The 24,012-nt window shown below is 39.3% G+C and overlaps 1 long non-coding RNA gene across 1 annotated transcript; it reads left to right on the top strand.

The window, feature by feature from the left end:
• The first annotated feature begins 3,750 nt into the window (after window positions 1–3,750).
• On the top strand, window positions 3,751–21,960 carry LOC134298559 (uncharacterized). The gene is made up of 3 exons (XR_010005672.1): window positions 3,751–3,897; window positions 11,072–11,247; window positions 21,749–21,960. It is a non-coding gene; the product is annotated as an uncharacterized LOC134298559 (long non-coding RNA).
• The last annotated feature ends 2,052 nt before the right edge of the window (window positions 21,961–24,012 follow it).

Genomic DNA, 24,012 nt, shown 5'->3' with positions numbered 1-24,012 from the left:
CGTAACACAAACGCCTCCAAAGGTGACGCCACATCATGCTGTGGCTCAAAGGGCTAAAGAGGAGCTAAACGCTCCCAAGAGCCGGGCTGTGGTGCAGGCTAGTAAACAGCTGCTGCAATAAATCACTCTGACCATGAGGTCATGAGTTTGAGGCCAGCCTGTGGCGGGGTGAGTACCCATCAATTAAAAATAAAATATAGCCCCTGCTCATTGCTGACCTAGCAACCTGAAAGATAGTTGCATCTATCAAGTAGGAAATAAGGTACCACTTATAAAAAAAAGTGGGGAGGCAGGTTTAACTAATTTACAATGGTGGAATGAGGAAGTGAGGAAGTGCCATCAGAGTGGATTATGAAGCAGCTGCTCCCCCCTGTGGCCAGAATCGAACATCCCCTCAGGAGAAGGTTAAATTGCCTCTGCGTCTGTCTGTCTGTCTGTCTGTCTCTGTCTCAGTTCAATGTGTTTATGGCCATTGAATGTTTGCCCTATATGTACATAATGTGATCCGACCTGAGTCCCCTTCGGGGTGAGAAGGGCGGAATATAAATACTGCAAATAAATAAATAAATAAATAAATAAATAAATAAATAAATAAGAGGCAGCAAACAGAAGCGTAGTTGAAAGCCAGGCCGAGTTTCAAAAACCAAAGGAGGAAACTAGAGACGCCAAGCCAGAAGCAAGCACAGACGTAGTCAGGAGTCGAACTAGGTTCAGTAGCCAAAAACGCCGAAGTAGAAACACCAAAGCAGGAGCGCCAAAGCAGGGACGCCAAGGCAAGCACCAAGCTGGAAAGGCTGAAGCAGGCTCACCGAAGCGAACGCCAAACTGGAAGCGCCAAAGCAGGAAAGCCAATGCAAACGCCAAACTGGAAACGCCGGAGCAGGAACGCTGAAGCCAACGCCAAGCTGGAAACACCGGAGCAGGGACGCCAAAGCAAATGTCAAACTGGAAACGCCGGCGCAGGAATGCCAAAGCAAACACCAAACTGGAAACGCCGGAGCAGGAACGCCAAAGCAAACGCCAAACTGGAAATGCCAAACTGGAAACATCGTCAAGAGCCGAACAGGAGTCAGAAGCCAGGAACACCGAAGCAGGATTCAATCCGGATTATCAGGAAGCTGTACAGCCAGGACCCAAGGAGAACAGGCAGCGACAAAGCAATGTCCCCAAAACGACACCTTGCCTTCTGCAAGGCAATAGCTCTTGAAACTCCACTTTTAACTTACTCATTGGAGTCCGATGCTGATGAGGCCTCCACCCTGTCCTCAACATCCACAGCTGATCTTGATCTCATTTGTGGACCTCGCCTCTCATCCCTCCAGTCCATCTTCGTTCAAGACTTAGATCTCCCCATGTCCCAGGAGTATGAGAGGCTTGCCAATCCCCTGATGCAGCCCCATGGGCTGGCTCATCATCCACATTTACTTGAGTCCAATCAACATTCTCCATCTCACTCCCAGACCCATCATTCCCAGAGAACACCTCAAATGTCTCCTCATCCGTGGGAGCAGTGAGTATATCCCGGATCTTTTTCCTTTCTCTTTCCTCATCCGACTCCTGCTCTCGAGTAGACCTTTTAGTTCCTGTGAAACCATCATCCTCCAGCATGGACTTCTCATCACTAGAAAACCCATAAAACGTCTCATCCACTGAAGGAGCCATAAGTATTTCCCGGACCCGCTTTACTTGTTGTTCTTCATCAAGCACCTGCTCTCTATTAGCCCTTTTTCTCCTTCCAGCTGTTTCACCCATAGAACCATTACTTCCCCTTGGCCCAACTACAACACTCCCAGTGTGACAGCCTGCAGTTTGTGGACCATGTCCAATCACACTGACAGATAAAGGATACCTTTGGAATAAGGTGATCAATCTGTACACATTTGTACTGTTAGTCAAATGTGAAGTATTGTTAGTCAATAGCTTTAATGTATTTATTTATTTATTTACATCATTTATACCCTGCCCTTCTCACCCGTAGGGACTCTGGGCAGCTTACAACAGTTGGCAAAATTCCATTGCCCCAAAACACATTCAATAAAACAATAACAAAATCAATAAAACAATAAACAGTACCAAGGTCAATTAAAAACTATATTAAACTCTATTAAAACACGAATTATAAAGTGTTAAAATGCATATGTAATTAGATTCGTCCACTGACACCTTTCGCATACGCCTTGATTCAATTTTTCCCATCTTAATCAAGTGAGCTTGATTCTTTCCTCATTTTATATATTGCATGTGTATGAACAAAATAGGACATAATATTGAAGCACTGCAGGATTCTGAAATAAGCCAGGCTAAGAAAGGTGAGTGAACCTGAAAGGTTTTTTCTCACTTCCAAAGAACTTTGCAGGTCCTGGTCTACAAAGCTAAATTCATGTTTCCTTCTTCCATTTTTTGGCAAGAAAGCTTTGATGTCTCAGAAGGTGTTTTCTGTTTCCTGATCTTGGGGGTTATGTGCTGAAACATTGCTGAAATCACTGTCTAGACTTCCTAGCTCTTTTAAAGATGAAATCACTGCAGCCTGCAACTCCAGTTTTACCTAAAATCAGTCAATCTCTTTCCTTTGCTTTCTCACTTTCTCTCTCTCTCTCTCTCTCTCTCTCTCTCTCTCTCTCTCTCTCTCTCTCCACAAAAAGAAGGATTTAGTCAGATTATCTCATCCATATATTCTTACATTACTTCTTCTTAATGTTTCCTCTTCTGAGATCTCTCTTTCTTTGCACTGAATGAGATAATCTGCCTAAATGTTCTACAAAACATCTTCAGGAAAGGCAGTTTTGTACTCCCCCAAATCTATTTCTCATAGTTCTCTTTTGTTTATTTTATTGCTTTTCCACTTTTAAATCTCCCCCCCCCCCAATGTATGTGACTTTTTTCTTCTTTTCTTAGCAGTAGCTAAATCCCAAAATGCATTTCCTAACCCCTGCTAGCTTCTGTAACCTGAACCTAGCTCTCTGTAAAAACTCTGCAATGGCAACCTGGACCTTAAAACCCACCCATCCATGTGAATCTGCTTATTTGACTTAATATTTCCCCATTTTATTTTTATTATAGTGATGTAGCATATTCTGGGTGCTTACAAAAGGTGGGTAAGGACAAAGGAGATGGAAAGGGAAAGAACCCCTGGTCTAATTAGTCTACATGAATAATAAATAAATAAATAAATAAATAAATAAATAAATAAATAACATTCTCCTAATCAATACTCATCCTGAATTCAGCACTGGCCTTCTTCATTATATATAACTACTCCTGGTAAGTATCTGGAGTATTTAGCCCTTAACCATCTTTGCTTCACACTACGAAAAGTCAGGTAATACTTCAGAATTCAAAGGAAATTTCAAAGTACCTGCAGGACAGTTGGTCTGGGTCTGTTTCAGCCAGATGCATTGTCTGCATGCACAGCACCACCACCATCCTCTCTGCACAGATCAGCACAGGGAAACGGATGAGTCATCTCTATGTTGCTTGTACTTCACCAACCATGGGGCTCACTGAGAGTGCCTGACCATTGTGGCCAAATCTGCTGGTGTCAGACTGGGGCACACACATAATCAGCAAGAAGTAGGCAGGTCACTCTACCCCCCTCATTTCTGATAATGTGAGCGCCCCTTTATGATTTCAGTGGACACAACTGTGATGGCTAGGTACTCACAGGGAACTCTATGACAGGGCGGGGGGGGGGGGGGGGTAATGACATGGATCACAAGGTAACTGCCCAGTGAAGCAGCCTGGCTAGACTAATTGGACACCAATGTGGTGCCACAGAGGCTGCCATCATGATCAATTTGGGGCCATAATGCTTCAGACTAGCGCCAGATGAAACAGACAGCGTAGAATGTAAATAAAGCCTTAGACACACTACTGCTAAAGTTAGAGCATCTGTAACAGGTATGTGTACTTACAACATGTAGCAGTGCACAGATATGCTTGGACCACATGCCTTTTAACATATTGTGAATCCTGTAGCAGACATTTCTGGCACTATAATTGAACACTGCATTTAAATGTTCTTGATGCCAGCAATATGATGTCCAACAGAGTGAACTCCTTCTTGTTGCTAACAGCACTGTCACCCTTCAGGTAAAAATTGGGAGCAGAAGAAAAGCAGTTGTGGGTGGCCCCATTGTGGTGCACATTATTATTTGGTTCCCATTCCAGAACTAAGCTTGGGTGAAAAAGAGCTACAGTAGAGTCTCACTTACCCAACACTCGCTTATCCAATGTTCTGGATTATCCAACGCATTTTTGTAGTCAATGTTTTCAATATATCGTGATATTTTGGTGCTAAATTGATAAATACAGTAATTACAACATAACATTACTGCGTATTGAACTACTTTTTCTGTCAAATTTGTTGTATAACATGATGTTTTGGTGCTTAATTTGTAAAATCATAATCGAATTTGATGTTTAATAGGCTTTTCCTTAATCCCTCCTTATTATCCAACATATTCGCTTATCCAACGTTCTACCGGCCCGTTTATGTTGGATAAGTGAGACTCTACTGTATTTTCTAAATTCTGTATATGAAGGATTTATTCAGCATTTCAAATTTAAGAGAATATTGACACCCTCAGCTTTCATGACATTTTTCAATGTAGATCAGCCTACAAGAAATTATGGTCAGTCTTTCTCTGTCATTTTTTGCATGAAGAATAAAATAAAGAAGATGTCTTTAAAATTTACAGTAAGAAACTATTCTTTGTACACAGCAAATCCCCTTTCATAAGCTGAAGAATATGGCAGTATCTTTTTCCTGGCAAGAAGCATGCACACCATTAAGATATTTCTGGTCCTGAATAGCAAAGATTTCTTATTCACATAAGAAGCAGTCAATCAATAGACTCTCCCTACAATCATAATCAAGAGAGAAGGTGCATTGCTTTTTGGCCATATAGCTGTATAAATTTAAAATAAATATTAGGAATGGGTGGTAGACATAGAATTTAATTATTGCCTTACAGTTGTGTGCTCCATGGAAGCAAAAGAAATACAAATGACCTTTTATATCCACGGATTCTATATCTATAGATCCAATCATCCACAGCCTGAAAATGTGTTTTAAACAATCCAAAAAAAAACAAAACCATAATTTTGCCATTTTATATATATATATAAAAAAACCATTTGCTTTACCACTGTTCATCATGGGATTGATCATCCATGTATTTTGATATCCATGGGTTGTCCTGGCATGAAATCCCAGCAAATGCCAAGGGACAAGTGTATTCATAGGGGTGGGAGGATTAGTGAGAAATTGAAACACATTGGCTTTATTTCACCAAAGATTAGGTTGAAATGACCAGCTCCAGACTGAAACAGTAACACAAATTTGATTTATTTGCAAAAATACTTAGTCGTTACTAATTTTAGCAGATTCGGGCACATTATGTAGATACTGTGCCATGGAAACTCTTTTAAACCTCAGTCAGATGTCAGAGGACAGCTAATTATCACATGAATATGTATATGTAAGACAACCAAAGGTTGTGAAGCGGGGGAGAGAAACTTGATCTTCTCATACTGTTGGAGTACAATTCTCATTGGCCACGCCAGCATAGCATGTAATATAAGGGGGTTGAATTGCACCCTCTTTAGGTCTAAACATTTCCCATTCCTGCTCTAGATATTAGAATAATTTGTTGACCATCCATTATTGGTCTTCCTCAATATATTTATATAGCTTGTTTCCAAGTTATGGAAGTCCTACTAAGGGGAATCACAAGATTTGGGGGGGGGGGGTGGTGACATTGCCTCAATTTTATGGCAACCCTGAGTTAAGATTTTATTGGTAAGATTAATTCAGAGCAGATCTGTCATATTTCCCACTCAGGCTGAGAGGGTATGACATGCCCAAGGTCATCCATGTTTGAGAGGGATATATCTCTCTGGTCTCCTTGGGCTCCTAGTGTAGCACTGAAACTACTACACTATGCTAAACAGAGATCTTCCAGTAATTTACCCTGAGCTGACTTTTTTTGCAGGGGGTGGGATCCCCTTCTGATCTCACTATGATAAACACTGGCTAAACCAATAGCCACATGAGGTCACTGTTGTTCATATGTGAACTGAAAATTTAAACTTTGACTTATCCCAAGATATGAATGAACATAAAAGTCAAATACAGCATGCAGCAAGAAAGGATATTCCTTTCACTACCAATAAAGGATATTTCCTTTACCACTCCATCAATAATGAAATGGATGAGGGTGAACAAACTGAAATGTAATCCAAACAAACAGAAGTGCTCCTCATGAGTCAATAGGCAGATCAGGCATTGGAGATACAGCTTGTGTTGGATAATGTTAAATTCTCCCTGAAGATGCACATTTCAGTTCAAGTGTACAAGCCTGATTCCAGAAGTTCAGATTTTAGTAGTGCACAGTTAAGTCTTGTACACCAGTTGTGCCAATTCCTTCAGACATCAGATCTGGCCATGATATACAGGGTGTTTGAAAAAGAACTCCCTAGTTTTAATGTATTTATACTTAAAACTAGGGAGTTCTTTTTTCAAACACCCTGTACTTTATACTCTCCCATATGAACTTGCCCAAGTTTTAAGATTGTCTGGGAAAGCTCTTCTCTGCTACCACAAATCCATCTGGCAGAAATATAGGAGAGGGCCTTTTTTAAATGCAGTTCAAAACTAGCTTCAAGCTGAAGCTGCCAGACAACAAACTCCCACAAAGGTGTTTTAGTGCTCTGTTGTTTGAGCAGTAACAATCCAGGCCCCGAACTGGTTCCAGGATTCCCCATGAAATCATCTACACAGCATACAGATTTGAAACAGCATTAAATGGCTGGTGTAGCTGGGGCCTTTGATAGCTGATCCCAGATTTTGGAGTTCTCTTCCCAGAGGGGTAAGATGAACACACTCCTTGCTATGTTTCCACAGACAAGTAAAAACCTTTTGGTTTCATCAGATCTTGGAAAATTGGTTGCTGAAACAAAAAGTTATTTGTATAATGTTGTCAATTTATAATTTGCTGTTTTCTTTTTAAAGAGGTATATTTTAACAGATTTAAAACTTTAGTATGTTTGGATTTTTTAGTTACATTTCTTTTAACACCTTTAAGCTACCTTAAGTGCTGAACTGGGGAAATGTCAGGATATTATTGCTGCTATCATCATCATCATCATCATCATCATCATCATCATCATCATTTCCACCATTCAAGGATTTTGATTTTGACAATTAATCCTCAATTTCAGTAATTGAGAATTAGATTGGTATTAGAGTATTGCTTCCATTGCAAGGCTGTGTTTATGTGATCACCCACAAAAAGAACCTGTGTCACGTCTCTGACATGATACAAACTGCAGTGATAATGTAGGATAATGGGAAGCTTCTCCTTTACAGAAATAACTAGCATTAACAGACAATAAGGTTACTACCATCCTTTGACTGAGCAATCATGTAAGGACTGCTCAATGCATAAACCTGGCCCATAGAAATAAGGACAAATAAAGATCAGGAGGCAAGCCAAAACTGTAAAGCTGTAAAAGCTGTAAAACTGTACAAGATTATTGAGGTCTTGTACAGTGGTTGGCAACTGCAGGATTGGTGTCCATTGTGATCTTGGAGAGCCACACATACCATGGAGCCCTGATTTTTAAACATTGTTTTCACTCAAAAGTCCTTCCTATTCCAGATCATCTTCAAGATAAGTGACTAGTGGACTGCCACAGGGTTCTGTCCTAAACATTCTGTTGTTTAACATCTTTATAAATGGTTTGATTATGGTTAGAAAGCATGTTTATCAAACGTGTAGATGACACAAAATTTGGATGTTTGCTAATACCCAGGAGGACAGGATTAGAATTCAAAATAACCTTAAGCAGATAGAAGAGATGTGCCCAAACTAACTATGATGTAATAAGCTTGGTCTTTATTTTTATTTATTTATATTTATTACAACATTTGTATCCCGCCCTTCTCACCCAAAAGGGGACTTCAGGGCAGCTTACAATAAAACACACGTACAGTAGAGTCTCACTTATCTAATATAAATGGGCCGACAGAATGTTGGATAAGCAAATATGTTGGATAATAAGGAGGGTTAAAGGAAAAGTCTATTAAACATCAAATTAGGTTATGATGTTACAAATTAAGCACCAAAACATCATGTTATACAACAAATTTGACAGAAAAAGTAGTTCAATATGCAGTAATGCTATGTAGTAATTACTGTATTTACAAATTTAGCACTAAAATATCATGATGTAATGAAAACATTGACTACAAAAATGGCTTGGATAATCCAGAACATTGGATAAGCAAGTGTTGGATAAGTGAGACTCTACTGTATATAAAAATATAAAATACAATACAAATCAATTAAAATAGTTAACTAATTAATTACAGCAATATTCATAAAACACAATACTAAATAGCAGATAGGCGCAATCAGATCTAAAAATATGAGTCTATCAAATTGAGTTCCAGCACACATTATAATACTTACTGCTGCTAGTGTTGTTCGAAGGCCGGGTCCCACAACCAGGTCTTAACTTTCCTACGAAACGATAAGAGGGAGGGAGCCTGCCTGACGTTCCATAGGTGGAACCTATGTGAGGCTGGCGGGAGCGAGAGCAGGGCTTCACCTGAAGATCTTAAAATTCAAGGTGGGTTGTAGCGAGAGACACGTTCGGACAGATAAGCTGGGCCTGAACCATTTAGAGCCTTATAGGTTAAAGCCAGCATGTTGAATTGTGCTCAGTATCCAACACAGGCTGTAACCCTATACCCTGTTCAGCCTTCCGACTGACTAGGAGGACTTCTGTCTTGTCTGGATTCAGTTTCAATTTGGTGGTCCTCATCCAGTCCGAAACAGTGGCCAAGCACTGGTTCAGGACCTGGACAGCCTCCTTAGTGACAGATGGGCAGAAGTGACAGAACTAGACATCTGTCAGGGATAGGAGGAAGGTATTCCAAGACCTTGCCCAGAAAGAGGAGATTGGAAATAGGCTGAAAGTTTCCAAATTGGGTGGGGTCCAGTGATGGCTTCTTCAACAGCAGCTTGATCACAGCCATTTTTAGGCTCTCTGGAAACTTGCCCTCCTGAAGGGAGGCATTCACCACCACCTTCACCCACTCGGCCAAGCCCCCTCTGGCTTCTCTCACCAGCCAGGATGGGCAGGGGTCCAGGATGCATGTGGTCGGTCTCGCCTCTCCAAGGATCTTGTCCACATCCTTGAGCTCAAACCATTGAAATGAATCAATCAAAACTGGACAAGCAGGTGCTCTTGTTACATCCTCAAAGACTGCCATTAATATGGTGTCAAAGTCGGAGCGGATCAGAGCGACTTTGTCCGCAAAGAACTGAGCAAATGCTTCACAGCGGGCTGCCGAGTTATCAGGGTTCCCACCTTGATTGGTGGGAGTTAACAACCCTCTGATAACACGGAACAGCACCGCCAAATGGTTCTTTGTGGACACAATGTTGGCCGCAAGGAAAAGCTCGACTGCAGGACGGGGCACCTGGTCAGGGGGATGGAATCCTTGTAGACCACTGCGACACCGCCTCTCTTCCCTCCAGATCTCGGTTGGTGCTGTATGGAGTAACCTGGAGGGCAGAGCTGGGTGAGATTAACTCCTCCCATCTAGTCCAGCCAGGTCTCCATAATACATGCCAGGTCTGCATGTTCATCCAAGATGAGGTCTCGGATGAAAGATATCTTCCCATTCACAGACCTGGCATTAAACAGCACCACCTTCAACCTGGAGGGACCGGTATCCTGGCCACCCAGATTACCTATGTCAGGAGACTGTTTTGGAACTATTAAAATCCTACTAGAAACCCTAGGCCGAATTGAACGATTTGGTCTCCCTTTCCCGTATCTCCCCCTCCCAGACACCACCTCAGTAGGGGATTTATTGTTCCAAAGAACAGAACATGAACCAGTGGATACAAATTACAAGAAAAGAGATCCCAGCTAAACATCAGATGAACTTCTTGGTTGTGAGACTGTTTGACGGAGATATAGACTGCCTCAGAGGGTGGTGGACTTGCCTTCTTTGGATATCATCTTTAAAGAGTGCTTTCATTGTGCATTTCTACATAGCAGGGATTGGACTATCTAGTTCAACATTCCATTCATGCAGAATTCAACCTGTTGCCTTTAATAAATGAGCTAAAATGGATTTAGTAAAACACCATAACTGCTAGTAATTGATGGAATTTTTTTTCTGAAACCCAGTATAGTACTAGGGATGCAGGTTAGTCACTTTGTAGTCCCTTTTTGTTGGGCATATTGCACCCTCTTTTTAACAGAAAGAAGCTTGTGGACTGATATCCTAATAGCATTTTGGACCTTTCATCTATGGGGCTTGTGCAAGTGTTAATAAATTACGACCTCATCCAGGAAAGCACTTTAGGTCATTAGAATATCTACATGCCTCTTTTTTATTATGTTCTTGAGTTCTTTCTTGGATCAAGGTTGTTTAATCCTCGCAGCACCCATGTGGACTAGGTATTAATGATTCCCAAATTACAAATGAAAAAGCTAAGCATGGAAATGTTGTGTCAAATGGATGGCCACATGCCAGGCCCACTAGAAAATGATGCATATATGCCATGTCTACACTACTGCTTTTTATTTTAGCCTTAAACATTTATGTTGCTTGAGGGAAGTGAGTTCTGGCTCTCTTCCCAAAGACATCTGAAGAAGAACTATTGGAAAGCAGGCATAATATAATATATAATTGTAATGAGTCTATTTCATTTCTCATCAAAATGGACTGTTAATAAGAACTGCATCAACAATGGACACTCTTCTCTTAATGTATGAAGGTATTTGAAGTTTAGCTAAAATGCAAAGTGTGAATACTGTTTCATGGAAGTTATACTCAAAAAGGAGTCAGAATTAACTGATCTGGTGGCAGGTTGAAATTTTCCTTGCATAATGTGTGAAATTGTCCTTTGGTTTCTGAGACAAATGTGTATATAACAGATTAAAATGTTTGATGACTGTTCTATATCTTATGAAATACATGTCTGCACCTAGAAACCCCAGCAAAGCTGATGTATCTAGATTCTTGACATTTCTATTTATGTTTCAGTGAACATATGTAGATTCCCCCAAAGACCTTGCTGGGGAAAGGTTGGAAAATTGAGGGCACACAGAAACATTGGCATCAGAGCTTGTGGGGTAGCCCAGTTCTCACACTTTGGGAAGAATGTATGGACTGGATTGTTTCTGCTTATCTGGGAGTTTTAAAGGATGCAGTGAATGAAGGTAAGCACCTGAACAAAAACCAGGATTCAGTATACCTTTATCTCATATCCTCTCTTGCGCTGAGTGCAGATATGTGAAAGTGATTTCTCCTTGCAATCATTAATCACAAATGTGTTTTATAAGGTTTTGTAAGAAGAGTTTTTGCAGGGATGAGGATGAAGCATCATCGAATAATTCACCTTTCACTCTCTCACCCAAGAAGCCAAAATGCTTGCCTAGTGCTGAAGTCCCCTTGTTCTCCATCCCAGTCACTTGGCAGGTTTTGAATCCAGTACATTAAAAAACCACAAAGAACTTTCTTGTTTCTCAACACTAACATTTTTAGAAAGCTGTACAAAATAACTAGGAAAAGCAGATTCTCTTTCACACTGAAACCACTTCAAATCCTAAGATTTTCTTCACTGGCATATCATATCCAGTATTAAGAATTAAGAACGTAACATTTTTGAAAGCACTTCAGTTGCCCTTCACTGCCTTTCACATCAGTTTAAGAAGTCAATTTTAACCTGCTTGACATCTAATTAAGACACTGCTAATGAGGCTGTAAAAACTGGGGTCTCTAGAGAGCACCTTCTGACATCTACTGCTCTCTATATCTGAGAAATATATAACTGTCTGTCTTCAGTCATTTGTAGAGAGAATGTCTTTCAACAAAACTTCCAGTGCATTGAACACTAACTTTTCAAGGGTTGAAACTATCTGTTGTAAAAAGGAAGAGAAAAATGTAAGCAGCAGTGCAAATGTGGTCTGTGTTTTATGTTCAGGCAGACAGATAATACGTGTGATGTGGCTGATATAGTTTCAGAACAGCTTAACAGGGCCAGATCCAAGACATGTTCAAATAAGTGACTATAAACAAATGTACTTTGCTGTCATGCTGAAAGATGTCATATGTTTGTAATTTTCTAATTAGGAAAATGAAAATTATCTAAAAAGCAACATATTGTTCTATGCTAATGGACCATTATGGCATAACTTATTTTCTTGTGGAGTTATCTGCTCAAGCTTAAATTCAATTTTAGCAGTTTGGGACACAAAAGCCCCAAAGGCTTTGCAATTTGAACGCTGTAAAACAACATCTAAATGCAAGTCACTCTTTTTTGTTGGTGTTGGTTTTCTCCTGAGCTTTGCTAACAAAACTCACACTACAGTTCTTAATAATATATTTTGATAATATAATTTCAGTTCTTGAGACATTAGCACTGTTCATTAGCTTGAGGTGGGGAGGCATACTTTCAAATGTAATTTTGAAACAGCACAGACCAACTGGACTGTTTTCATACATCTTTTATATTCTGTCGTTCTCCATAGTTGTTCCAATGTGCCTTTGATTAATCAGTTCATCAATTTGACTTGATCCTCCAGTCCAACCTAATATCTGGTTTAGCACTTTATTCCCAGCCCCACCCTCACAGTTGTATCGCACAGGCCCGCCCACCCCTTCAGTTCTGGACATGCCCACTATGTCCAGCTACTGGTTGTTGCTGTTGATAGTTTTATGTTTTATATGTTATTGTATGGTTTATTGTTTTAATTGTTGTAATGTAATGTATTTTACTATGTTATATTTTAATTTTGTTCTTCTGGGCTTGTTTCCTATATAAGCTGACTCGAGTCTGTTTGGAGAAATGGTGACAGGATATAAGAATAAAGTTGTTGATGATGTTATTTAAAGTTGTCCTTGACTTTCAGTTCTCCTTTGTTGACTCCTTCATCCTTGACTAAGAAGCTCTCCATGTAAAAAGTATCTCTGAAAAGTCCCAGGTTTTGCTCCTGTATAAACTGATTTCATTTTGGAGATTCACAAGATGTTTCCTTTATCCAGAAAAATTTCCTGGGAATTCTCAGTATTATCAGGGACTTTTCATTCCAGTTTCCCAGTTCATTTTATACCTTGTGTTAACTGTGTATTTTCCAAATGTAAAGCCATGTCTATGTGGCAGTACCTTTATATATTCTAGAACTAGCTAAGATGGCCACTTCTGGAAGTTTCTTCCCAGAGGAAGTATAATGGGCAGGGAGAGGTAAAAAGGTAGAGATATTATAAGCTAATTCCCCCTTCTGCTTCACCTAACTAATTTAGTTGAACCCCAGACCACAAAATAATGCAGTATAACACCAGGTCAGTGACTGGAAACAGTTGTATTATGAAATGATCTAATAATGGACAAGAAAGGCAGCCTTGCATGTATAATTAAAACCTGGTTCACTTAAGAGGCGGTGTCAACTTATATCCACCAGTTGTCTGGGTGGAGCAGCAAGATCTGATGGGCATGAAGGAGGAGTTGCAATGATCTGTCATGGGTCCAATTCAGATAAACCAAGTTATTCTGAATTAATTTTATACCATATTAGATCTGGGTCTTCCTGAAAGGTCTAGGTGTAATGAGGTATTAGGCCTGTGGGGACTCACTTCCAGATAATTTTGGGACTACCCAGGAGTGAGTCCCCATTGTCACCTGAACCTTTTGGGTTCCTGGAGCCAAAGGTCCAGGATGGCACCCACCCCTTTACCCCAACCCCCCAGTTTACCCCTAAAAAATAATTAAAATGTATCTGGCCACCAAAACTTATTTGTATTGCTTATCCATAATCCTAGATACTTTTCTTCCATTGCTGCCTTACAAGCTCATAAATTGTCCAGTTGTTGTTTTTTTCCATGTCAGGAGCGACTTGAGAAACTGCAAGTCGCTTCTGGAGTGAGAGAATTGGCTGTCTGCAAGGACATTGCCCAGGGGATGCCCGGATGTTTTTGATGTTTTTACCATCCTTGTGGGAGGCTTCTCTCATGTCCCTGCATGGAGCTGAAGCTGATAGAGGGAGCTCATCCGCGATCTCCCCGGGTGGGATTCGAACCTGGCAACTTGCAAATCAGCAGCCCAACTTTCAAGTCACAAGGCTTTAACCCACTACTCCACCGGGGGCTCCATAATTCTCCAGTTAGTATTGCTTTTTGATAGATTTATGGTTAAGAGCATAGATTTTGTTTATTTTAAATCCTGCCACAATTTCATACCTATTGATAGTTTCCATAAAGCTTTGAATAAATTTATTGGGTTTTCTATAATATACAACATGTCATTACTATATAGAATCATAGAATCATAAAGTTGGAAGAGACCTTGTGGGCCATCCAGTCCAACCCCTTGCCAAGAAGCAAGAAAATTGCATTCAAAGCCCCCCCCCCCCCGTCAGATGGCCATCCAGCCTCTACTTTAAAGCCTCCAAAGAAGGAGCTTCCACCACAGTCCAGAGCAATAGAGTTTCACTGCTGAACAGCTCTTACAGTGATGAAGTCCTTCCTAATGTTCAGGTGGAATCTCCTTTCCTGAAGTTTGAAGCTGCTGTCCTAGTCTCCAGCTTGCTCCCTCCTCCCTATGATTTCCCCTCACATATTTATACATGGCCCTCGTGTCTCCTCTCAGCCTTTTCTTCTTCAGGCTAAACATGCCCAGCTATTTAAGCCATTTCTCATAGGGCTTGTTAAGTTATATGCCTTAACTTTAAATTCCTTTTATTTTCACTCCTTTAATACAACTGTTTTCCCTAATCCTAATATTTAATACTTATAATCCATATAAGTAATAGACAGATGATAACCTTGTCTTGTTCCTTTTTGTATCTCTATATATCTTGACTGTGAATTCTCTACCCAAGGAAGTTAAACTGGCCTCAACTCTTTAAAGCTTCTGTTGGACATCCAAAATAGTGCTGTTCCATATGGCATTCATTGCTTAAAACTACTGCTATTGGCAGTTCATGGTTAAGGGATGCTTTGTAAAGAAGCATTATTTTTGTGAATCATGGGGCTTCCCATGGTACTGTAAAAACCTTATACACTGTTACAAAACTATTTTTCTATCAATATATGCAAGCTTTTCTAAATGCTCTCTGTGGTCTAACACAGTAAAGGAACTTTAAAACATATCTATGACACCATCTGGAGTATCACATGTATACATATGTATTCAACTATTTTTCTATCAATATATGCAAGCTTCTCTAAATGCTCTCTGTGGTCTAACACAGTAAAGGAACTTTAAAACATATCTGGAGTATCACATGTATACATATGTATTCAACTTCTAATCCATTGTCCAGTCCATCTCCCTGTAAGCATGTGTATTAAGTAAAAAGGAAATGCACTTGACTATAATGTGTGAAGCAAACCAAGATACCTGAAATACTCCCTCCCAACATATCAGGCTGCCTGAAATGTTAGATCATAGTAAGGGCATTGCAGCATAAGCCATCACATTGAGAAGGATAAGGAATACATAATAAAAGTCTTTCTTGGTAGCAGATCTGTGAGTGTGAAACTCCCTCCCGAGGCAAAGTAGGTTGGCAGTACAAACTGTATCATTCTGTCTCACTTTTGAGTTTTAAAATTCTATGTAGTATATTTCAAAATAATTATTTTAAATGCATTATATTGTATTAGTATATACAGGATGTTTGAAAAAGAACTCCCTAGTTTTAAGTATAAATACATTAAAACTAGGGAGTTCTTTTTCAAACACCCTGTTATTTTGTTTTATCTCTGGCATGACAGGCAGAAACAGCATCTTTTAATGAATAAATTAATAGTTAGAAGAAGAAGGATGGCTAAAACCTGACTCTATAGCTACATTTGCCTTTTTAGCAGGAACCTGGCTGGATTTCAGAGAGACTAGAGGCTCTGAGATCAGATCTTCCATCTATTGATCTCCTTTGCATTTTGGTCTTACTTAAATGGCAACTCTAATGCATACTATAAATCAGAAGTGGCCAACTATGTGGCGGATAAAGGCCAATTTCTCTCACAGTCCTCTGTGAGCTGTGCCCCTCTCCACATATATACACACAACAACCCCAAATGTTACAATCCCACTCAAAATGGTGACAGGAAGGGTTGTGACATCAATTCCATCACCATTTTGAGAGATGGGGGGGAAATAGGGTTATTTAGAGACTGTGTGTGATTCTGAGGAGCTTGTAAAAGTTGAATGATAGTATTTTCCTCTGTTTTCATCCTTTTAGAGGGGAGGGTGCTTTCTATATGATGCTGAGGCAAACATGCCTGAAAACTGCACTTTTAAAAAAAAGATTTGGGAGTTGGGTTTTTGAGGACTGTCTAGAGTTTCCGGATCCACAAATGTGGAGTACATATGGCCAATCTGCCTCATTACGCCCTCCCCTGGAATAAAACAAAGTATGCATCTATCATGGTATTTTTGTCCAATGTTTCTGTAATTTTGTGGGTTTGGGTGGCTGTTGCTTTTCAACTAAAAATATACATTTCTAAACCAATGATCATCTACAAAAAAGAAATGTGTTACAGCATTATATAAAAGTTACTTTCTAGTTCATGGTGCTAAGGTGAAATGGAGAAAATATGTAAACAATTATTCAGGAAAGCTAAGACTATTTTTGAGGAAATATTCAGAGAATTTTAGCTGACTCAAGCAAGGATAAAATATGGGAACTTCTCATTCTATTTTGCCACTTCATGTTGAAGCACTAACTCTCGATTTAAAGCATCAACAAATTCCAGAGTGATTTTGGAGATTAACTTTATAAAGATTTTCAAATATTCTGGGGAAAGAAGACTTACATGAGGTTAAATAGATATTGGAACTAACACTATTCAATCTATGTCTCTCTCTCCTCAATTCCAAACTTTTAATTATACAATTTGGTTCATTAAATATTAAATAAGTTATTGGACTTGCTAATAAAATCAAAATATAAATGAGATATATAAAGGGTTGTTGTATGTCTTTCAGTCTGTGTGGCCATGTTCCAGAAGTATTCTCTCCTGACATTTCGCCCACATCTATGGTAGGCATCCTCAGAGGCTGTGAGGCATGGATAAACTGGGCAAGGAAGGAAATATATATATATATATATCTGTGGAGAGTCCAGGGTGTGACAAGAGTCCTTTGTCAGTTGGAAGTCAGTGTTAATGTTTGAGTTAATCACCCTAATTAGCATTGGAAAGGTTTGTCTCTTGCCAGGGGGGCATCCTTTGTTAAGAGTCATTAGTTGTCCTTGGGTCTCCTCTGACCTCAAAGTGTTGCTTCCTATCTACTGTTTTGATTTTTGAGTTTTTTTAATACTGGTAGCCAGATTTTGTTCATTTTGATGGTTTCCTCCTTTCTGTTGAAGTTGTCCACATGCTTGTGGATTTCAATGTCTTCTCTGTGTAGTCTGACATGATAGTTGTTGGAGTGGTCAAGCATTTCTGTGTTCTCAAATAATATACTGTGTCCAGATTGGTTCATCATGTGCTCTGCTATGGCTGATTTCTCTGGTTGAATTAGTCTGCAGTGCCTTTCATGTTCTTTGACTTGTGTTTGTGCGCTGTGTTTGGTGGTCCCTATGTAGACTTGTCCACAGCTGCATGGTATCCGGTAGACTCCTGCAGAGGAGAGAGAGATATATAAAGTTTGTGATTCTCACAGAATATGGAAGGTGAAATGTGTGTTAGGAAATAGCCACATTAAACTATATGAGAATATATTCTCATGTGAAAAGGGTACACAGTTCAGTCTGGTTTCTTCAAGAAAAATGATTAAGAGTTGAAACCAGTATTAAATGAGTCCAATTATAGTAGCACCATGTTGGTCCATTAAGCCACTGTTTATTTACAAGGGTAAAAGTCAAGAGTAGCACTCTTTATACCTCTTTCTCTTCATTGTTTTGGTGCCCAGCTTTGGTTCTTATAACAAATAATATCCCAAGTTCTTATAACACTCTACACCCAAGCCTGTATCGGGGGGGGGGGGTTCAACCCTCCCCTGCCCCCCAAAAAATCAGTTGAAAAGAACCTGGTCTACTCATGAATTTTAACTGGTTAATAAAATCCCCATGTTAAGCCTAAGAGAAGTAAAAAATTAGTGTTCCTCCAAAACTGCAAGTACTATCTCAAATAAATTTTGATAATTTATTCACACTATCTTTACCTAGCTTTCTGTCAATTTACATTGCAATAGCAGCAATAGCAATAGAAGCAACCAAGTTTGTTGTGGATGTTTAATCAACATTTTTGACATAAAGATGATGTAATCCACCAAAACTGACATCAGAATTGGACGTCTTAAGCCTAACAATCTCTTAAGAAAAACTTTAAATACAATTTATGATGTATTTTTATGTAGTTTCTAAAAATGTCATAATATGTGTGGGTCATAGATCTTGATTTTTAAATATTCCAATTTAAAGTGAAAATATATGTATAAGAGATCTTTTGAAATGCTGTATCTCTGATTCTAATCAATATTTTTGTGAAATTTTGTGAAACAAAATTAAAGGTTTTATAATGTAGTTTCATTTGTTTTTACTCCATGTAATCATCTTTACTATTTTTGAAATATTATTAAAAAAAAACACCTGAAAGTAGTCATGTCACTGCTCTCTTGCTCTTCCCCCTTTCAGAACTCTCTCTTATATCTGCCTTCTTGCTTCTCCCACTGGGGTATAAAAGAAAGGCATGAAAGCAGCTGTGGGTCATTCCAGACACAGCCATCTTACTGTGAAATTGTCTGCAAACTTGAGTTGCTGTTCTGAGACTTAGGCTCCTTCCACACAGCTAAATAAAATCCCACATTATCTACTTTGAACTGAAATATATTGCAGTGTGGGCTCAGATAACCAATTCAAAGCAGATATTGTTGGATTTTCTGTCTTGATACTCTGGGTTATATGATTGTGTGAAAGAGCCCTTAAAGTCCTGTTAGTTGCTGTTAGTGTTTTCTTTAATCTACCTGACTTCAGAAGATGCCTAAACATCTGTTAAAGCAACTGAATGTTTTTGAGTTCATGGCAAAAAAAGAAAAAGTCAAATATTGAAGAACGAGAAGACAGCAGGTTGAGAACCATTGCAGCAGCTGGTACTGATGAAGACCCCAGAACATGCACACCAGTGTTGCAGGTGAAAACTGAGTAAACTGAGGTGCCTAGTACTGGTTCATCTAATCCAAGCCCTGCCAAAGAAACCATGGAACAGGAGCAAAGACAAGAAGCTGTGTGTAAAGCTGTATATAGACCATAGACTTTATATGAACAAAACAGTTTCTGATGACCAAGGGCCCTTTAGCTAGATTACTCTCATACCTTACCAAGATACAAATGTCATATGATGGCAATTGATGTGGCACCATAGTTATGATTGTGTTATGTGAAAGGCCAAAATAGTTAAAGTTCAATTCACTCTTTTGCAACTTGTTACAACAATATTATAGTTGCGCAGTATGTTACAAGTAGTTGTCTTCTTTTGCTTTTCTGCATATGAGGAGGTTGGTAAGTAGGAATGAAGGAAGTCTCTGATATGAGAAATGTTTGTTGTGTCCTTAAAAGGATGCACGACAAAGAGTCCTGGGGTTTTTTCTTTGTTTTGGGTCGAGCCCTTCTTCAGGTTTTTTTAAAGGACAGTTAGTGTTATGGTTGAGCCTTATGGCTCCGATACTGGGAGACGAGGTCGTAAGACTCCTCGAGAGTCAGACTCTCTTGAGGAGCGCGAAAGGAAACGGCTCCGAGACTTATTTGCAGAACCAACAGACAAAGACTCCTTTGAGGGTTTTACCGAGAGAATGGAGGAAGAGATGGTTAGCTCAGAGGAGGATGACATGGAATGGACTCGTGTGAGGGAGGATTTGGGTGTCACCGGCAATGATAGCATGGGAGGCGACTGGCGGGTTGCAGGATCGGACCCGTGGACGGGCTGGAGGGATGGAACGGGATCCACAGCTGGGGATGCTGTGGGGCGTAGTCAAAGGTGTTTTAGCTCTGATGAGGATGATGATGATGAGGCACCTGGAATTAGGATAGCAGCTGATAGTGATGAGGAGTTATGAACTGGCATAAAATGGGGTTTAGAATCAATGGCTAATTGCGTTGGGCAAGGTAATCTGGACGAACGCTTGGGCTCTTGTTGGGGAAATTCCTGAAGACGGGTGTGATTCGTTTGCTGAATACGTAAGTTACCAAGGACACTGGGCATAGACGGCGGGAGGAACTGTGTGGGCTTTTGTTGTGCAACCTGTGTTTAATCTTGATAGCTTGGACCTCCGTCGTCTTTTTGACGGACATTAATTGCCTACTCTGGATTGACGCTGGACTGACTGACTGACTTCGACCTCGGACTATCCCTTCTGTGGCTATCGGTGGAACTGGTGAACTAAAGACGTCTGTACCTGGCTTTCGACCTTGGACCGGATTGGGACCCTGCTGACTGCTGCTATCCTGATTGATGTGTTTGGACCCGGAGTTCGCTCGTTGCACGGAGGAGTAACAACCTAGTTACTCAATCGTAGCTTTTGAGTAGCAGAGAGGAATCTGCTGCCAGTTATTTGTGTTTCATTGAATCTTTGTTTATCAACTTTTGTTTGTTTAAAGTGCCAGGCTGAAGTAAGCATTTTTGATTTAACCCGGATTAAACTCCTGTTTAATCCGGTTTATCTTTAGAACCGTTTTTTTAGTTCCAGCAAAGTCTTTTTGTATCTTTTCACATTGAAGGCAAGTGTTTGCCTAGCCCTTTGTTTCTTACGGGCATTTTTGGTTCTGTAACTTTAATAAACTGTGTTGAACCTTATTTGGTGGCGTTCTGTCTGTGACAGTTAGGTTACAGAGACTCTATATTCTCGTTGAATTCTAGTTCCTACATAAATATCAACAGACAAAAAACAATAGATATGCCAAAAGGCACCCACTCACACAGAATAACAGATAAATAATGATATTATGAATGTCAACGAATAAAACATGCATATGATAACTTACATTCAATTCCTGCGTTGCTCTACATAGAGTATTGTCCTAAGGTTTTTTTGTTTTCCGTAGTGAACAGCTAAATTGCCTAAAGGATTTATATCTAAAGACTAATGATAAGAAGCAGCTGGTGTGGCTTCTCGGTGGAACAAATAAAGGAAAGGAATTTATTTACAAAAAACAACTGAATTCTAATTTATCATTAAAACCAGTAGGAAATACTGTATTCAATTTAAAAATCCTTTGTAGGAGAAGATTTTTTGTGTCTATGTGCTGTTTTGAACTGATTTTTTCTAGGACACAGAATTTAAGGTTTGATGGGGGATGTCCTTTCTCTAGGAAATGGGAGTATAAGGTGCTATCACTGTATTTGTTTTTTATGCGTGATCGGTGTTCTAAGATTCTAGACCTGATGGATCTTGTAGTCATTCCCACATAGAGAAGATTGCATTCACATTGTAACACGTAAATCACTTGGTCCGTTGCACATGTAGTGAAGCTGTTAAGGGGTACGGTGATTCTCAATGTAGGATGTATGAATTGTTTTGTGTTTAGGGAATGGACACAAACATCACAATGTCCACAAAAAGTATGCCCTTTGAGGTTGGATTTGTTGTGAGTAGTTGGTGATATAAAGTCTGATCTGATTAGCATATCTTTAAAGTTTTTGGTGTGTTTGTATGCCACCATAGGAGTATTTTGACATCCTGGGATATCCTTGATCATGTGCCAATGTTTCTTGACTATTTTACAGATATTAGAAGAGAACTGTGTGAGTGTGACCAACTCAGAGTGTGACCAACCATGAAGATATTGTGGAGTAGAAGAGAGCTATGTATTCCACCTTGAACTCATTTCAGAAATGTGAGGTATAAATGTAATAATAAATAAGACTTAACTAAGTACTAGATGCTCAAGACTGCATTGAATACAATCAGGTTTCTGGCCCAGATTCAGCCATGGAAATCTTGTGACAAGTCATACTCTTTTAGCCTCAGAAACAGATATAGACCTTTTGAACAAATCATGCCAGGAAAATTCTGTGGCTGCATCACCTTAAGGTTGCCATAAGTCAGAAATGAATTGAGGGAATGCAACAACAATGGTATAGGTTTGCACGGATGATGCAAGTCTGTTACTTAACACGGCAGATGCATTTTTTCTGTAACTACACATATAAGATAATGTTTGCTTTTTTTCCCAAGAGGCTCTGGATATTTTATATCACATTAAAATGATACATGCATTGTAATAAATGAGCTTGAATACAACTAATGAGTAGACACATTTTATATGTCAGCTGAAAAAAATATTCTGCTTTATTGGAAAATAATGATCACGTCTAACAACTAAATATTATTATTCTACTATATTGTTTACAAAGCTTTGCAAAGACATATTAAAATAGTCATTACTAGGGAAGGCTTAGTCTTTCATTTCCTATCTCTTCTTTCTGTCTTTTGCAAATTTAAACACTCTGTGAGATAGATATATAAAACACTCTTTTGTCATCTATCAGCCAGATGGCAAATTTCAACTGTCCTGATTTACAGGATAGGTTTGTAAGCTATTCAGTAGAGCCTGTATCCTTGGGATCTGTCTGGCTTTGTTTGATTTCCTACCCTCCCTTGGTTAGCAGGATGCTAGTTTCAGTAACATAGCCCTCCATGTGACAATAGCGTATATTAAATAACTGTGCAGGTTCTTGGGCACTATGTTCTGCTTCAGTCCTTTCCTACTAAAGAAGTCACCACATTAAACACCATTCATTTTTAAAGAATAAGATCCTTCTGTACAACCAATTAATGATCAAATGCTTATTTAAATAAAAATGGCATTTACCTGTCAGCAAATGAAGAATAGAGGCCCACTTAGCCTCCTATGAAAGGAAATGCCACAGCTTGGGAAGAGCCACTGAGAGTCTCTCCCACGTCCTCACCAAATGAGCTTGTGGCGTGGTGGAAATGAGAAAAGTCTCCACCTCTCTCAGCTCTTAGACAGGTTCATATTGGAAGAAACAGCCTTTCAGACAGGCTTGACCTAAGTCATTTACAGTACAACTCCCATATGTATGGAGGGGGGGATATATTCCTGAATTTACGGCGGAAACAGGAAACCATGTATAATAGCAAACCCTATTGAAATGAATTACTTGTGGCAAAAGTTATCATACAATCACACTGGAGGACCTTGAAAATTCCCAGAGAGGGCATATTTTGTCAAATGCAGTTAGGTGGAACTGTGGGGTGCAGGTCTTATTAGCATGGGGTTGTCCTGTATTTATTTGTTTGTTTGTTTGTTTATTTATTTATTTATTTAGATTAGTCCAATCTATTTTATGGGATCTCAAGGCAGCATTTCTATGAAATTAATTCAACCAGTTGAAAATAATTTTCAGTTTAAAACAGTAGAACTAACTTAAACTGACTCAAAGCTGATTTTAACAATTTAAATTAGGACACATTTTAAAAATCCTATTACAATGCATATTACGTGTATGAACCAACTGGTTTTATATAAGGGTATAAAACATAGCAATGATACAGAGCTGCAGAATGTTCAAATAATTTCACATCGCTATCTCAGTTTTTCTAGAACAATTCTTTGAGATGAACAGGTACCCTTTTACTGCAGATGAAGATGAAAAAAAGTTGGCACAATTGTATAAAGGCAATAACTAGGCACTTTTGGTGATAAGTAAAGAAAATCATCTTCAATCTCCTTAACAGAGGGCATTGAAACAAAAGGAAAAGTATGGCCAGTTCAGTGGCTATTGATTCATGTGTGGTGTGCATATGAGAACTTTGCATATGTGGATATGTCATCTCAGTGGCCCATACTGAATTGCAGGTTAGTGATTGCAACTGTATGGTTTCAAAGTGCTGAACTTATCTGTCCTTGATTCAATGTGTGATCCCCACTTGCAAAAGCACTAGTGTTCTTGCCTTCACTTGCCACTCAGCAACTGTCCAATATTATGAATCACATCTCAGATTCTACCAGTTTTGATCTGTCACC

This window comes from Anolis carolinensis, chromosome 1 (genome assembly GCF_035594765.1).
Source record: "Anolis carolinensis isolate JA03-04 chromosome 1, rAnoCar3.1.pri, whole genome shotgun sequence".
NCBI classification, from domain to species: Eukaryota; Metazoa; Chordata; class Lepidosauria; order Squamata; family Dactyloidae; genus Anolis; species Anolis carolinensis.
Note: the sequence above shows the minus strand (reverse complement) of the source record. Positions and strands in the feature narration are given on the sequence as shown.